The sequence below is a fragment of the Amblyomma mixtum genome, chromosome 1 (genome assembly GCF_055824585.1).
Source record: "Amblyomma mixtum isolate Tamu chromosome 1, ASM5582458v1, whole genome shotgun sequence".
In the NCBI taxonomy this organism is placed as follows: Eukaryota; Metazoa; Arthropoda; class Arachnida; order Ixodida; family Ixodidae; genus Amblyomma; species Amblyomma mixtum.
In genome coordinates, this window is record NC_143012.1 from 652,461 (window position 1) to 670,450 (window position 17,990).

General features: G+C 42.7%; 1 long non-coding RNA gene across 5 annotated transcripts in view; it reads left to right on the forward strand.

Annotated features, from left to right (window-relative positions):
- Nucleotides 1-17,990, forward strand: part of LOC149365195 (uncharacterized) — a 35,228-nt gene that overhangs the window by 11,114 nt on the left and 6,124 nt on the right. For 2 of the 5 annotated variants that reach the window (XR_016292802.1, XR_016292803.1), the window contains exon 3: nucleotides 3,340-3,540. This is a non-coding gene — a long non-coding RNA (uncharacterized LOC149365195). Of the gene's footprint in view, nucleotides 1-3,339; nucleotides 3,558-8,933; nucleotides 17,975-17,990 lie in introns of those variants that run through there. The other 3 variants (XR_016292801.1, XR_016292804.1, XR_016292800.1) reach the window with 3 other exon arrangements.

The window sequence follows — 17,990 nt, forward strand, 5'->3', positions numbered from 1 at the left end:
GCAACTCACTTATTGAATTGTTCCTGATGCTCCGATTATGAGCTGAAAAGAGCTTTTGCTGAGTGCACCGAAATTGTCACTAGTGGCAGTCTGCGGAGGTCAAGGGACTGTGCCTGTCATTACACATTTTTAATTTCTAGGATATTACAGTTACAAGTGAAAGTTCGGCAAGTTGGTGCATTTCTGTTTTTGAGCATACTCAGCTGACTTACCGCAGAAGACAAAAGAATAAGCAGTCAATGGTACACATGCTGAACTTGCTATGAGTTTGTTCTTTGCCTCTGTTTGGTTTATTGCGGTTTAACGCCCCAAAGCAACTCAGGCTATGAGGGGCGCCGTTCTTTGCCCCTGTATCAGCCTCTATTCAGTCTTCCTAAACTGAATGATATTTGAAAATTCTGCACTGCAGAGTACTGTCTGCACCTCTTCCAGCGCATGTAATAGGTGTACAAGAGCCCAATTTGCAAACTTGTTTGGGAAATCCAGCATTAGGGGTGTGCGAACAGCGTTATTTTGAAATTGAACCTACTACAAGCAGGCCAGCTTTGCGAATAAAACATGAATAATGTAGTTAAAAACCAAATCGAACAGGAATCAAACAGTGAAAGGACCGAATGAAATATGAATTGAATATATGTGTGATTATTTGCAACTTTGAAGTTGCTTGTGCAGACTTATACGAATATTAGTGCAAAACAAATGTTTAAGTGAAACAAGGAATCACCAACGGCTACGCTATAAGTCATGGAATTGCAGCTGTAGCAATCGAAAGACGCAGCACCGATGTCCTCCAGGGGACATGCAACACGAAGTCTGTATGTTACCACTATGATCTTTAGGAAATTTGCCTAGGGCATTTACCTTTTGCTACCGATGATGACAGCATGCAAACTAATGCAACATCTCGGTTGATGAGAGGAACGACAGTTTAGGCCATGACCTCAGAGACTGGGCAAACCGGCAGTGTTTGCTAAACCAGGTTCAACTCTGCAGCATCGCACAATCTTGAAGGCGATATATGAGCATTATGAATGCTGTCTCACGAATTAACTGTGCCGTGGTGCTGGACCCTCCTTTCTGCACAGACGGATAGCTACAACATGTTATGCAATGCCAGAGCAGGTTCTGCTTGACGTGCTCTATTCGAACTTGCTTATGATTAGCAAACTTGAGAACAGATTCAGTTCGTTCCAAATAATTTTAAACATACGCTGTTTCATTCATTCACCAAATAAAATACCAGAATATTCGATTCGGTATTTAAAAATTTTCAGTATTCACAGAAGAGACCTACATGATGTTATAATCCTTTTTTTTTTGTTGTTGTACTATGCAATCTCCCCTTCATATTTTGTGTATATACAGGGCATCCTGTTTAATTCAATACAAATGGTCTATTAAACATTGCATGTATTCGCTATACACCACAGCTTTGGAAGTTGAATAATTTGACAGGCTGATGCCTCAGTCAAGTCAAATGTAAATAATAAATGCTTATCCATCTAACCCGTTCAGACTGGCTTTTTAAATCCTGCGTTTAGGTCAGATCTATAGGGAATAACATGGCACACCCTGTATACCATGAGTATTCTGCCCAAACTATCTTTAAAGATAGTTATCTTTAAAGATAACTGAAACAGTGCAGTGGCTTCTCACAGTATGTCCAAATGCTAATGGCAGCTACTAGAGTTTAGCGAGGCTGGAAATAAAAGCAGCGTTTTACCGTACCATAACAGATGCTGGCGCCACATTCTGCAACTCCTTTTTAAAAATTTATTTCTCACCAACAAAAAATACTTTTCTAGTTTTTTTTATATGTGAAACTAATTGAATGGGTTGACCATTTGGATTTTTTTTTTGTCTAGCACCGTTGCCCACTTAGAGCTTTCTGGTCCACAATGTGGCCTTTTTCGGAGAAATCGATATACTTGTAATTAAATTACAGAACAACGCAAGATTCAAGTTTAATGCAAACAGTGCTATTTCAAGGTTTCAGGCAAAACTGCAAAAAAGTTTGCTTAAATTTAGACTCCAAGTTTAGTTCAAAAAATGCGGAATCTTCACTTCCATTTTAAACCATGTTAAGCACTTCCATTTGAAACCAAAATGGCATCAACCACGGTTTATTTTTTGAGGCATGACAGGGCATCTCAATACCAGACTACATGCAGAGAGAAACTTTGCCGGCAGAACGGTTCCTGAACAATAATTTTCGCAAAATGCCCACATGAAGGGGATTTCTTACACTTTGGAGCATGATATTTGGAGAAAATTTTTTTTTCTTTGAAAGGTCTCTACACTTCTGTTGGGACTGGTCTTAACTGGCATGAATTTCCTCAGCCAAATCTAAAATGTCAAAAATTTGGCGCATCTCCTTTCGCGTGGAATGACCCTCCTGTCCCCAAATTTTATTTCTGAAATCAACTGGGAAGTACTGTAAAAAAATTGTTTCGTGAACCTCGGCAGCTGTGAATTGTGACGAAACATTCAAGAAACGGGCAATTTTCTCTGTTAAGGTTTTCTGCCTAGATACTGCCTCCTGGAGCATACTTCTTCACAACAGTTTTATCTTTTTTGAGCACTTGTTTTGTTGCACTCCTAGGACCACAGCGGCAGGTCTAGGCAACCTTTGTTTTTCACATTTAACAATTTTAAACTTCTTGTATGAAATTGTCTTCTAACTTGAATATGTCAACAAACACTGAATCTCAAAAATTCAAAACAAAAATTTGACCCTTGCAAGAAAAAAAAAAAGTTACATGACTTCACCCTGCAAGAGCAATGAATGCTGAACTAGCCTTATGCCACATTTTCCTAGCTTTGCAGCCTTTTCATAAGATATATATCAGAAAATAATTTTCTGCACATGTAACAGTGACATTTGATGAGTAAAATTATTTTTAAATTGCTAAAAAAAATTCATGTAGGTACAGCTAGAAGGGTCAGGGTTCGGGCTAGTGGGTAGTCAACATGAGGATCCATAGCGCACAAAATTGAAGGGACACAACACAAGCTCTAGTCTCATTCAAAGTGTTGTGTCCCTTCAATTTTGTGCGCTATGAATCCTCATACTGCTAGAAATAAAGTAAATTTTGCTGAAAGCTGTGTCCCTTCAAACGGAGATGTGGTACAGACTGCTGGGCACATTACGTTGACTTGAAATCCTATCATTTACATCAAGTGCCATACTGCTTGCTACTTTGCCTTTCCGACTGGTTCTCACGTTTCCTTGTCAAGTGCGAGTGAACTTTTAAAATGAGCAAGGTGCCACCTCTTTTTGACACCAGAGCGGTACATGACCAGAAATGTAGTTTGAAGCAGCGGTCATTTTCGTTGCAGTCACTAAACGGCGACACACTGGTTGGAAATATGCAGAAATCAAGCTTCTTGACACTTCAGCAGCCGACTGTGATGCAGGAACACCTTTGCTGTGAGACTGTTTATTGGCATGGGTGCACTCCAGAAATGCCACCTTCTAGCCCTCTTAAGTAGCCACTGTCTGCAAGTTACTGCATCTGTTCTACCATGGCCAAAATAGAGGTGACCCCCTGCCATCATTGGTATCCTGAGAGTCTTCCTATACATTGCTCCCACTATAGTGGCAGTGTTCATCCTTTGATACAGGCACAGCAGTAGAAGATGCATGCAAAGTTAGTGGGCTTCCTCATAACAGGAGCATTGAAAGGACTCTGAAAATGAGCACCGACACTTGTTTGGCTGGCTGCTGTTTACAGCAGAAAGTTTTGCATAATACCTTTTCTGTGAGCTCAACTTACTGCTCTACCATTTTTGCATTTGTTTTGTCATAGCAGGGACGAGGGATGTTTCTTAGGAAGGCCATACATATCATGCAAAACCAGGTGGTGTTTTTTGAATACTGTATGGTCATACAGGCATGCCTCGTTAATTATGGTACATTGGTCCTCTATCAAAACTGTCCATAACAAATTGGGAAGAAAAATAAAACAAACACACATTTGTTCAGATGTATGCACTAAGATTACAGTATGCTTTTCTGCATAACAGCAAGCAGTGAGTTCCAAGTTATAATCTTGGAAACTTGAACATTTTCCCGGTCACAAAAATTGCACTGCAGTGCGAAATGCCTCCCAGGCCTTGAGAGACATGATATCAGGATTCGTACTGGGTGTCCGATTCTGCGTTTGCTGTTGTATTCACAATGGCCCTGTAGATGACTTGTTGTTCACCACTTCCTGGGTCTACTGCATCAGCTGCAGGCATTCCTGAAAACTTGCAAGGAGGATGTCATTGATGCGTACATTCATTTGCCTGTGACCTTCCTGCGAGGAATGCGATTTCTTGGCTGATCTGTGACAACGATGGTGAGCCAGTGTATAGGTGGGCTTTGTTGGCTTTGCGGAATCCTTCTAGGTTTGTGTGTGCATTTGCACCTTTTGTACTGGAGTCATAGATTCCCTGGTACACCTATTTGTTTGCATATGGTTCTCTGTTCATGACAGCACCATCTGCATGTTCCCTGACCAAATCCCAATTCTGATGTTGCTCCACAATGACAGACACTGCACTGCCGAGTTGAGCCATTCCCCAGTCCTGCAGTATCGATGCTAGAGTGTGTGTCAAAGCTGAGGTCAAGCGTGGGACCTGTCTAACTCCCAAAGTTTAATTTCAGTTTCATCCCTCATTGGTTGGACTAAATTAAATTGTTCCTGCTGCTTATACCTATAAATTTAGAGCTTCAAACTGCTGTTAAGCTGAATTCTTCTGCGCTTAACTGCAGTCATATCTCAGTACCAAACATTGCTTAATTTGCAGCGCAGGTTGGCGCAACAAAGGTTGAGGAAGCTTCCATTCTTTTCTTACAATGTTTAAACGTTTATGGAGGTGGCCATTTGAACATTTATCCTCACATCCTGCAGCCTCAGGTGAAACTGTGGCATGAGCAGATGAAAGAAAAAATATACCCCAGTGTGCCCTTCTAAACACCTGCCCAATGACAGCAGAATCTAATATACAATGAATATTGTGCAGTGAAGTTTTTTTCCCTTCCATGTATCTTTGAACATTTTTTTTTCCAGAAGCCCCCGTCATCCAACAAAGTACTGCAGCTTGTGCTATGCACGAAAAAACCACTGACATTATTTCGCTGTCTGATTTTCTTCAAGCTATGCGACAGCTAAGGTGCCCTGGAGACTATATCAGTGAAGCCTTCAGCAACATAGGCCAAAATGTAGTTAAGGTACTGTGCTTCTGCTAAGTGTGCATTGTTTGAGGACCTGACGCCAACATGATGTGAACATGACATTCAAGAGCTGTCTTCACAATAGCTGTCTTGACAAGTTTACGGTGGAATGAATTGTACAGAAGCAGTCCTTTATTTAGGCACTGTCTCCTCATTGCTCATCAGAGCAACCAAACTGCCATATATATATAGCCAAGAGAAAATCAGACAGTGATGCAGTGTCAAATTGGTTGTTTTCTGTGCCAGACGAGCTGCAATCGTTATGCCAGATGACTAGGCCAGCCATTTCTTGCATGAAAAGAATGTGAAAAAAACAAACAGACATAATATCAGAAGGGTGGAAATTTGGGCTGGTTGGTGCATGATCTGAGGATAAAAAACAGCGCAAACGGGGACGAAGCAGAGAGAGGGACAGCGTCGTGTCCCTCTCTCTGCTTCGTCCCCGTTTGCGCTGTTTTTTATTCTCAGATAATATCAGATTTGTTCAGTGCACAGGATTCACTGTACATTGGATCCCGCTGTCTTAGGTACGGTTTCTTCAACGGTAGACTGGGGTACATTAAAATGACTGTTTTCACGAGCATTGCAAAAATGTCAAAGTCACAGAATGGTGGTTTCCTCAACTTTCGTTGCAGAGTACGCAGATGCCAACATACCTTTGACATACTGTCACGGGAAGAAGCATTTCTGATAAACCGAGAAATTGTCTGAGCAGAAATAATTTCTAGTTTGAAAAGAAAGAAATGCACGTCTACTCCATCCGACATTTTACTGCAAAAACGTGCCGTCATGATGATGCTTATGCATTCACAGTGCCAGCACTCTTTACTGCACAAGTCTGTGCAAGAGTGCGAACAGTAAATGGCAAGCAGCAGCAGCAGTGTGTCATCCTTTCCTCTGTCTTCAGTGTCTGTGTATTAACCAAAAATAAAAATTACAAGTACTGATGCTGCGAGACCAGACTCCTTCTCAATGAACAAGACATTTCCTACAATGTACTTCGCACCAAGGCACTGCGAGTTCTCTGTTCGAAACATAAGTTAAGGAACTGGACAACTCTTCTGCACAGTGCGGATGTTAAACGAGTGATGTATTCCTTCCAGTCCTCATAAACTGACAGTCCAACCACACTCTCAATCACATGCAGCGCCACACTGATTTAGATGTTAGTACACACACGAAAACAGCGCAAACTTCACGAAGGACGCAGAAAGGGGAGACGAGACACATGTTAGTTTCCTGTACACTAACATAAGAAGCATTCCATCTGAAAATAAGGCTCTTTCTTCACTAATTGATTCATGCAGTTTGTCTACCATCGCACTTACCGAGACCTGGTTAAATGGCATGGTTCCTGACAATTGCATTTTCCTCTGCGACTCCGAATTTAACATACTTCATTGTGACCGCGTAAGCCGTAGGGGTGTACTTCTTGCCATTACAAAAAGAAGTCACTGCTGTGCTTATTGAGGTCATGTCATGCCTCGAGCCAGTGTGGGTTCGCGTGAAATGTGACTCTACGGATGTCATTATTGGTGTTTACCACCCTTCTGACATGAACATTTAATCTTATGTGAATTCTGTAAAATGTTAAGGGAAGTTACTGTTCAATTTCCTAATTCAGGCTTACTATTAATAGGTGATTTTAACTTTCCAGCAATTAGTTGGTCCTCACTAACAGCTCCAGCTAATGATCCTGAAGCTCAGACTTTCCTCCAGTCTTGCCTTGTTTTTTTATTGCAACAACATATTTCTGAACCCACGCGTCGTTCTACCGCAGTTCTTGATCTTATCCTAACCAGTAAACCTTTGTTCCAATATTACGCTTTTAGAAGGCCTTACTAATTGTTCCATAATCACGGGAAATCTCAATTTCGAGCCCCACAAAAAAGCAACTCGCAACAAACAAATCAAGTGCTACAACCGAGCAAACTTCGCCAAAATAAATGCTGAGTTGACAGTTTTTTCTGAGCACTTTCTTCTCAGTTTTTGAACACGTTCAGTGGAGGTCAACTGGAACCTGTTCAGTAATAAACATGCTGCTCTCATTGACAGATTCATGCACTAACACTGCGCCTTGGTTTAATCGGCACCTACTTCGCCTAAACAAAAACAAAGAAAGCCTTTGCAGACAGGCTGACAAAAACAGGCACTGAAAGGCTACAAAGCATGTGATAAAGATTATCAGTTGATGTCTAATTTGCTCACTAAAATGGTGTCATTGCATGGCATCAATTTTGAGAAGGAAGCATTCGAGTATTTTTTATTTACTTATACATACTGCTGTCTCTTGTGTTAGAGGCATAGCAGGGATGGGTTACACAGCATTTGATTACAGCAATGTCAAAGAAATGGTATGGCAGTTCTTTTTGAAACTGATTATTCGGCAATGCACACAGAGAACCATCCAAGTTATTCCATAATTTAACATTCTGTGGACCATGATATGCCAGCGTGAGCCATTTTTGCAAGCCACCCAAGAGAAACACATTAGGTAAAAAATGGTGAGGCATAGTAGTGATATCATTGTTAAACAGTGCGGAAAGAGGGGACACATGAAAGGAAGACAAGCAACACAACTGCTTAAGAAAATGGATCATTACCAACTCGCCCAAACAGAATTAGTGCTGCTATGTTCACTTTGTTTGAAGAACTGGTGAGCGGTTTCGGCAGCTTTGCCTTGTACCATTCTTTTTAGTTTTCATTTACCCACTGCAGTACATTTTTCACATTCACACTGCTCTGATGTAATAACCACCAGCCCTTCTGACATGTATGATCTTGACAAAACCCAACGAAATTTGGGTGCGCAGAAAAACCCATATACATGCGCCATAACCCATAGCAACATTTGCAAGGCAATCATGAGAGAACATGCACACTCCATTCACTGGCGTAATGCCAGGAAACTGGTACACAAGGCACACCAATGAAGTTTTTCCTACACAGCCACATTCCGCAAACTTTTGAGGCTGACAAAACAGAAGATAGCAGTGCAGCACAAGGTCATGACTGTGACTCAAGATTTCTGGATGACAAAATAAAAGTAAATGATAAAATAAAAGTGACCATAAGGTACCTCAACCGCTGTTTTCTCATAAATTAGTACAGTACCAAAGAAGGCCGTGTAGGCAGCTGCGCAGCACGGAGAGCTCACCTGAACTGGTTCCAACGTGTCATACTTGAACACTGCAGCATGACTTTTTGTTTACGCTTAAAAATGCACTTAGTGTTACAACTGCACAATAAACTGAAGCTTTCGGAGAGTGAATGTCCCCAAGCATTTAACAGATATTTTGCGTCAGTGTTCACTCGGGAAGATCATTCCAACATACCCATTGTTCCTGATCGTTATTACCAATATATGGCCCCTATTACCATTACCGCTGAAGGTATCGCTCGTCTCATTGCAAATCTTAAGGTTTCCTCATCAGCTGTTGACAACATAAATTATAAAATATTGAAAAACACTGTATCGATCTCCAGTGAAATTCTATGCCTCATCTATCAGCAATCATTATCATCTGGTTTACTTCCTACAGATTGGAAAATTGCTAAGATCATTCCAGTGTTCAAAAGTGGAAACAGAAATTCACCAGAAAACTACCACCCCATTTCGCTAACCTGCATTTGCTGTGAATTACTCGAGCATGTTATCGCTTCCCACATTTACTGCCATCTGGAACTTAATTCTTTCTTTTTTCCTAATCAGCACGGCTTCCGGAAAGGTTTTTCTTGTGACACCCAACTGCTAGAATTTACAACTGACTTGGATTTCAACATGGATGCTAACCTTCAAAGTGACTGTATCTTTTTAGATTTTGCTAAAGCCTTCGCCCGTGTTGCACATTCCCGCTTGTTCTAAAAATTGTCTGCTCTGTGCCTAGATTCTTTAACACTGTCATGGCTACGTAACTTTCTTTCATTTTGCCAGCAGTTCACTACAGTTAACAATTTCACCTCCCCACTAAGTGATGTAGAGTCTGGCGTACCCCAAGGCAGTGTTCTTGGCCCCTTATTGTTTCTAATATACATTAACGACTTGCCCACAGACATATCTTCTTCTATATGACTCTTTGCTGATGACTGCATCATTTACCGGCCCATTAATTCTATGGATGATCACCTTGCTCTCCAAACTGACCTGAACTTAATTTCAAATTGGTGTAGTAAATGGCAAATGATGCTCAACTCATCTAAATGCAAGGTTATCTCTTTCACCCGCAAGCGTACTAATTCTAATTTCTCGTACTCCATTGAAGGTACTGTAGTGTCTCGGGCATCATCTTATAAGTATTTTGGTATTCACCTCGCGGATAATCTTTCATGGGCCACGCGCATTCAATCCATCTATGCCAAAGCTTCAAGATCACTTGGGTACCTGCGCCGGAACTTGCCAAATGCCCCTAATAACGTGAGAAAAGTCGCTTACTTAACAATCGTGCGTCCTCAACTAGAATTTGCTTCACCTACGTGGACTCCTTATCAAAATTACCTAATCAACATGCTTGAACCCGTACATAATAGAGCCGCTCGTTTCATCACACAAAAGTACCACCTCCATCCAGCATCACTAAGATCAAACTTGATATCTCCCTCGAACCATTACATATTCGCCGTTCCATCGCTCTTTTATGCTTACTACATAAATATCGTCACAGCACCAGGCCATCTACCTTGCCCCTCGAAGAGCCTTCACGCATTTCACGCCGCCTACACAATCAGTACAGCATTAAACGCATTTACGGAGCTAGCCTTCAATTCATCTAACACAATCTGGCGGGCTAGTTGGTGGGAATCCATACGATTTCAGCAGCGCGAACACGGTTAGGAAAAACAGACAGAAAGGGGGACAGGACAGAGCGCTGAACTATCAACTTTATTTCAAGAATGCCCAAGACCTCGCTCTTAAATACACACGCCACAGAAACACCCACCTGGGGGATCTATCTAAGCACAACACAATCAGAGCGCGAACTTCTCCCCGGTTATCAAGGATACAAAGAGCATGAGTACTAACAAAGAAAAGACTAAAAACCGGTGAAAGACATGTAAAAAGCATGGAACAACAGGGCTGAGGGTGCATGAAGGTCTGAAGAAAACACAAGCAAAAAGGCTAAAAACACAGGAATGACATTGCTACAACACGATGGGATAACAAGGCCGAGGAAGCGGAGGTTGTTAGGTGAAATGGCGAAAAACAACTGCTAAAAAAGTTAACTAAGGATGAACGCCAACAACTAACACGGCTAAAATGTCAGAAACCATGTAAAAGATGCCTCTAAAACCGGGTGAAATCAAATGAAACCAGAAAGAAAAGCGACTTCTTTTTCGGACAGGGAGATTGAAGGAGTGCTCACACAACCTTCCCTAGACTTCCTGATGTAGGCAGCTTCAACAATTTCGCGCGTCAACTGGTTTTTATGCTTTTTTAGCACAGATGTTCTTTTGAAACGGGGAACACATTTCTTTTCGCTATCACATCCCTGACAGTGGGCGGGTAGATTTCGTTGTGAGGAACCTGATTTTTCTGTCTGTTTTTTCCTAACCGTGTTCGCGCTGCTGAAATCGTATGGTTTCAATTCATCTGCACTTCCAAGTGCCATTATTCTTTGGAATGATCTTCCTAACTCTATCGCATCTATCGGCTACCACCAATCATTTCAAGACCAGCTGCGCAAACATTTTCTTTAACGACATTGTGTCTTGTTTCAGGTTGTTCTGGGTCCTTGGTTCCCTTTTCTTCTTGTTGGTATTGGATTAAGTTTTGGTTTCTTGTGCAATTTCAACCATTAGTACATTTTTTATGGCTACTGCTTTTTCTTTCGATGCGGTGATGTATGTCTTGTAGTTACGTTTTGCCCTGTATATTTATAATTGTGTTTACTTTTTGCCTTGTATCACGCATTGTTTTTAACTCATTGTTCCTATTTGCTTAATCTATTGTTTTTGCCCCCCTTACTCAATGCCCTTCTGGGCCCTGTAAGGTACTTTGAATAAATAAATAAATAAATAGGATTGATTTCAGTTCCTCAGCGTGCACTGCATCGGACAGTACGCGGGCCTCTAGCATTAACGCCTCCATAGAAATACGATAGCTGCCGGGGTCGAACCCGCGTCTTTCGGGTCAGAAGCCGAACACAATAACCACAGCAGCGGCTGAACGGAGGTGCTAGCATTCATGGAGGTTCACGGAATATGTGGCGAAGCTATTAATTTTGCAGTCTCAGTCCCTTTTCTCAAGGCGTCGTATTGCGATTCACAAGGACGGGTAAAGAATGCAGGCCAAGATAAGCCGCGTGTACAAGAATGCAGCAGTGCCGCACCGTATATTTCGCGGACGCGACACGCCACTGTTCACATATGTACTATCGGGGACAAAAGTTTGCTGGACGAGAGTTCTTGGAAAAACGTCCGTTGTAGCTCCACCTCGCTAGTCAGTTGCCTTTTGCCGCTCCTTGCGAAAAGTGACGCCCCCACTTTCTGGATTCTCGCTGTGCACCGCAAGCGCGCAGGCTACTGCACCATTAGCGACGTGCACTGCTCGCGTCGTTATTCAGGAGTTCCTCTACATGACTGAATTGATCATTCTGCCAAACTGTTCTCATGAAATCATCTTGGGTTTGGACTTCCTATCGCGCCAAAACGCAGTCATCGATGGTGCTCGGGCTGAACTCGAGTTCTTTTTGCTCTCAGCGGTTCTTCGTCGCCCGATGCCCCTTCTGCTGCTCCTGCCAAAGCCGTCACTGCTGAAGACACTCAACTGCCTCCCTGTTCTTCTGTTCTTGTGCCCATCGCTTCTGACTTTGTTCACGACGGCAACATAATTTTTACACCATCGCCTCTTTCTGTGCCACAAGTACCTGCCCATACCTTACGCCGTCCTCACCCTGTCAGCTGGCCTTAGCGCATTGTTCATGACCAGTCTGTTTACATATGCTTCCATTGTGTGTCGCGGTGAGTGCCTCGGTACCGTCCAGATCATTGATTTCATTCTCTATTGCGATGAGACTGACGCTTCGCTCGACACTTCACCTCCAGACGTTTTCCTTCCCTCCATCAACGCCTCTCTCCCTGCACCTCAATGCACTCAACTTCTCGCACTGCTTCATCACTTTCGTTCCTCCTTCGATTTACACCAACCCACTTTGACCTGCACGTTGACTGTCGCCCACCACATCGACACGCGTCAGCACCCATATTGTGTCTCCGCCAGTGAGCGCTAAGTTATTCAACAACAAGTTGACACCATGCTTCAGAGCGGCGTGATTCAGGCCTCACACAGTCCCTGGGCCTCACCCGTGGTACTCGCGAAGAAGAAAGATGGCTCTATTCGCTTCTGCATTGATTACCGCCACCTGAATCACGCTAAAGGATGTTTACCCTCTTCCCCGCATTGATGATGCTCTGGACTGCTTTCAAGGAGCGGAACTTTTCTCTTCTCTCGATATATGCTCTGGCTACTGGCAGGTCACCATGGCAGCCAACGATCGCCCTAAAACCGCATTTGTGACCCCTGATGGCCTGTATGAATTTAACGTCATGCCTTTTGGCCTCTGTAATGCTCCAGCTATTTTTGAGCGCATGATGGACGCCATTCTGTGCGGCCCGAAGTGGAAGTTGTGCCTCCGTTATCTCGACGACATCGTGATCTTTTCGCCCGACTTTGCGATTCATCAGTCCTGGCTGAAGCACGTCTTAACCTGCCTTACGGATGCCGGCCTTCAGCTGAACTTAAAGAAGTGTCGATTTGCTGCTCGTGAACTGAAAATTTTAGGCCACGCTGTGTGTCAAAAGGGGGCGTCTGCCCCAATCCCGCCAAACTTCATGCTGTGACTGCATTTCCAAAACCTACTTGCATTAAGGAACTGCGCAGCTTCCTAGGCCTCTGTTCCTATTTTAGTCGCAATTTTGCGGCCATTGTTGCCCCTTTAACTCAGCTTCTCAGCAGCAACGTGGATTTTTTCGAGTTTGTCGCCTTCCTGTGACAACGCCTACAACACCTTGCGAAGTCTCCTCATGGCACCACCCATCTTGCATCACTTCGACCCGCAAGCTCCAACCACACACGGACGCCAGTGGCAGTGGCCTCAGGGCTGTGCTCACCCAACGCAAGCCTGGCTTCGAACAATGTGTCATTGCTTACGCCAGTCGCACCCTCACGAAAGCCGGATCCAGCTACTCCGTGACAGAAAAAGAGTGCTTGGCCATTGCCTGGGCCCTTGGCAAGTTTAGACTTTATCCCTATGGGCGTCATTTTCATGTGATCACCAACCACCATGCCCTATGTTGGCTTTCTTCGCTCCGGCGGCCTTGCTCGATGGGCTTTCCGTCAACAAGAATAAAACATACGTGTCGTTTATTGGTCGGGCCGCAAGCACCAGGACACTGATGCCCTGTCCCGCTCCCGGCCGAGCTTGCCAGCCTCTCCGCCCTCCACTCCGCTGTGCCTTCACTCACCACCTGCGTCATGCCTCATGAGCAGCGTAAAGATCAATGGATTACCTCTCTTCTTGACTGTCTCTCCGCCCCATCTATGGCTCCAGCATCCCGCGCGTGAAAAAAATTGTAAATTGTACCAGGTTAACATCCCAAAAGAACCCGCTGGCTACAAGGGTCGTCTTAGTGGAGGGATTAATTTAAAGCATCTAAAGAAGACTGAAGAGACATACACTTAATGCAATGTGACCATGCTTCCTCGAGAACTTTTGCATAGGCTGTCAGAAGCAAAAGGCCAAGGGCTATCCCCCAACTATTTCCTGCACAGTGTCTCATGGTGTCAGAAGCTTCACACCATTTAGATAAAGAGAGCTAATTGATCAACAACTCAGAGCGAGACTAACACCGTTCTTGCTTCGGGTTGCTGATCAATTCGGCCTCACCATGGCATCTGCTAGGCACCCTGGTTAGCTTAAATGTAGAGTGACTGCCCAGGCAGGCAGTGGTCCCTGGCTCTATCGCCAGACTAAGACAGATTTCCCTTCAGCTGCAAAGAAAGCTGTTTAGCTTTGCTCTACAACAGTATAATTGCGATCAAGTACAAACTCATGAGTAATTACTGCCTAATTGAAATGTACTTCACCTTGGGTGTTTCCCTTAATAAACTACATTTTGAATGTGCACTCCAAGGGCATCTTCCATTCCCCAAAATTCTCCTTGCCCCAAAACAGATAGCGATCTGAAACTCAAAACAAAACAAGAGGCTCCATGCTGACACTGTCAACAGGAATTTTCTATTCAGATTTTGAGAATATATGCATCCTGTTGTAACGATACTTTTGATAGAGCATTGTGTACACAGACTTAGGACACAAATCAATCACACTCTCACTTTACAGTTCTCCCATTCCGTGACTCTCACGATGAATGTTCATGTTTACTGTTTGGTTATGGGAGGGTTTCTGCTGTAGTGCTGCCTGCATTACCTACCCCTTTCCAATTTCCTATTTTTCTTTTGCCAAGGCTGTGGAGTCTGATTGCACCTGTTTCAATTAATAGGTACATTTAGCAGGCTAGTAGCTGCAGTCCACAGAGTGTTCGAAGTTACTTTCTTTGCAATGGAATAAAATGTAGCAGGAAGCTTTAAGATACCTGGATTCTTATGCTGCAAACCTTTTGGACCTAACATGGGCCTTCTGGCAGTTTCTAGGGGTCATCTTTCTGCATTTATGGAGTACACAGAAACTTAGGATAGATAATGCTTTCTGCAACATGCATGGAAGCAACTTCACATTTTTTTTGCTGTGGCTGCAATCCTAGCAGGATGACCTAGAGGATTAACTAACACATGCTGACATTTGAGTTTAGGTTCCCTCTTGGGCTTTCTAGAAAGTATATGCTTGCTGCACCAATCAAACATAATCTGATCTTGGGCCTCAAGATCACCTTGTCAGCATTCCCATCGAGCAACTCTGTCAGAACAGCCATTGGTAAAGCAGCCCAGTCAGTGTTTTTGTCCCTTGTGTGTTAAAACGCTTCAGTAAGTTTCCTCTTTGAGACAGTTCTGTGCATTTGTGAAAGGCAGGCTTGATTCTGCATTTTTAACTAAAACATACATATACATACATACATCTTTATTAACTCTCACAAGGTTACATTAGTAACAGAGGAGAGAGGACGCAAGGCAAAAAGCTGCGTTGGAGCAGCTTGAGGGCTACCCTGCGCCCTCTGCCGGCGGTATCGCCTGGCAGCTAATCACAACAGCAGTGGAAGAGCGCACTCGCAAGCACGAAAGAAAATACAGCCACAAAATATATACATTAACATTTGCATGATGTTATGCCTCTATTATCACTCGACATTATTTGACAAAAGAAACTGCTCAAAATATTTATGTACAGGAAACGCATTTATAATCAACCGAGATACAAATCAAGTAGAAAGAAGATACACAAAGCTATATGTATATGTTCTAATCATGACGTTAAAAATTATGCACATTGAAACAAAGGATTAAGTGTTATTAATTTATGCCGTGAAGTCTTTTCAAGTATGATGTTGTTCTTGGGCACAATATTGAGGTAATGTGGTAGACTGTATGTCAGTGACTGCTTACCGTATGTAGTGCGGCAGAAAGGTACGGACCATAACATTTTGTTCCGTGTGTTATAAGATGGAATCTAACGAATGAGGTTGAAACTTGATAAGAGGAAATCATTCTTAGTTGAAACAGCATTTTTATACATAGAGATTAACTTGAATGGGAATAACTCTGAGATTTTCATTATACTGAACTTTACAAAGTAGGAACCCGTATGAGTACACCACGGCACATTAGCTATTAATCTAATTGCTCGTTTTTGCGCCATTAGAATTTTCATTTGCTTTTGCTTGGTTGTTGTCCCCCAGACCATGAGACAATAAGTTATATGTGGCAATATTAATGCATTGTAAATTAATACTTTAACTCTAGGCGGAAGTGTATGCTTCTGGCGGCATAGGATGCCATTAATCTTGTTTATTTTAGCGCAGATATTCTCAGTATGTTTATCCCAATTAAGTGATTCGGTCCAAACAACACCAAGACATTTCACAGCTGGCACGACATCAATTTTTTTGTTTGCTAACCAAAGGTCAAAATTTGCACGCACCATTCTGTTTTTAGCTCAGAATATTATTGCTTTGGTCTTCGTGATGTTTACCCTTAGGTAGTTCTTAAAGGACCACTGACGCAGGAATTCTAAGAACTTATTGACGTGTTCTAGCAGGTCTGTTTCTGTGTTACCTGAGGAAAGCATTTTGATGGTTGGTTGGTTTATGGGGTTTAACGTCCCAAAGCGACTAAGGCTATGAGAGACGCCGTAGTGGAGGGCTCCGGTGATTTCGACCACCTGGGGTTCTTTAACGTGCACTGACATCGCACAGTACGCGGGCCTCTAGAATTTCTCCTCCAAAGAAATTCAACCGCCGTGGCCGGGATTGAACCCGCGTCTTTCGGGCCAGCAGCCGAGCACCATAACCACTGAGCCACCGCGGCGGCGAAAGCATTTTGAGGTCGTCTGCATACGCTATTATGTTGACAGGAAGGGGAGCAGAAAATATATCATTAATGTAAATATTAAATAATAGGGGGCCCAGAATGCTGCCTTGTGGTACACCAGAGAGGATAGCTTGCGAGGTTGATTTGTTTACGATATTTCAGACATGATTCAATTCAAGATAAGCTGTTACCTCTAATTCCATAGTTATTGAGTTTATGTACCAGTAAAGCATGATTAAGCAGGTCAAATATTTTGGAAAAATCAACAAATATTCCTAGTACAAGGAGCTTTTCCTCAAACGCATTTATTATTATTTCTTTTTGCTTAATTAGTGCCGTTTCCATGCACCTTTGTTTTCTGAAATCAAACTGACTGTCTGATAGAACTGAATGTTTGGCTAGAAAAGTATTGATTCTCACATAAATAATCTTTTCCAGACCTTTGGATAATATCGGAAGAATGGAAATAGGCCTGTAGTTAGCCATATCTGAGGTAGCACCACCTTTGTGAATGACAGCCACTTTTGCTACCTGCATTTCTTTTGGAAACACGCCAGATTCTATGGCTAGATTATAGATATGCATTAGTATTGGAGTTAGTATGTTAACTACAAATTTGAAGGGTTTGATCTGAAAGCCATCTTTATCTTCAGCTCTGCTATTTCTTAGATTTCTAAACACTGTCACTGTTTCACCTTCATCAGTGGGATACATGAACAGGGATTCCGGAATGCATGGTGTATTATACGCGTAACCCACAGGTGTGTCAGAGGGTCAGCATAATGTTTTGGTTATGTTAACGAAGTAATTATTACATTCATTACACAGTTCCTCCCCACCTCTTGGTATACCATCTTTCACTATTGTCGTAATAGTTGTTTTTGAGGTGCGATTTAGTAATTTGTGCAGTTGGTCCCACTGGTTCAAAATAGCTTAGCTTAGCAGTTCGCAATTCTCTATTCAGCTGGTTTCGGTATTTCTTACACTTCTCAAGCTTGGAAGGCTCCCGTGATTTCATGAATTGCGCAAACATTTTCTCTTTGGTCCTTATTTTGCGCAGCAGTTCTTGTTCTTTGGATTGCGTTTGCGCGGACAGACTAGTGGAAAACATTTATCATAGACAGTTTTAACTTTGAACAAAAAAGCATTATATGCGTCATTCACGTCTTTTAAAGACAGCACATCGTCCCAACTAGTTTCATACAACATGGAACGAAAACGGACATGTGTGGTGCATGCAGAGCTGCTACAACTAACATATTCAAATTTTCTTTTTTTCCCCGCACCATT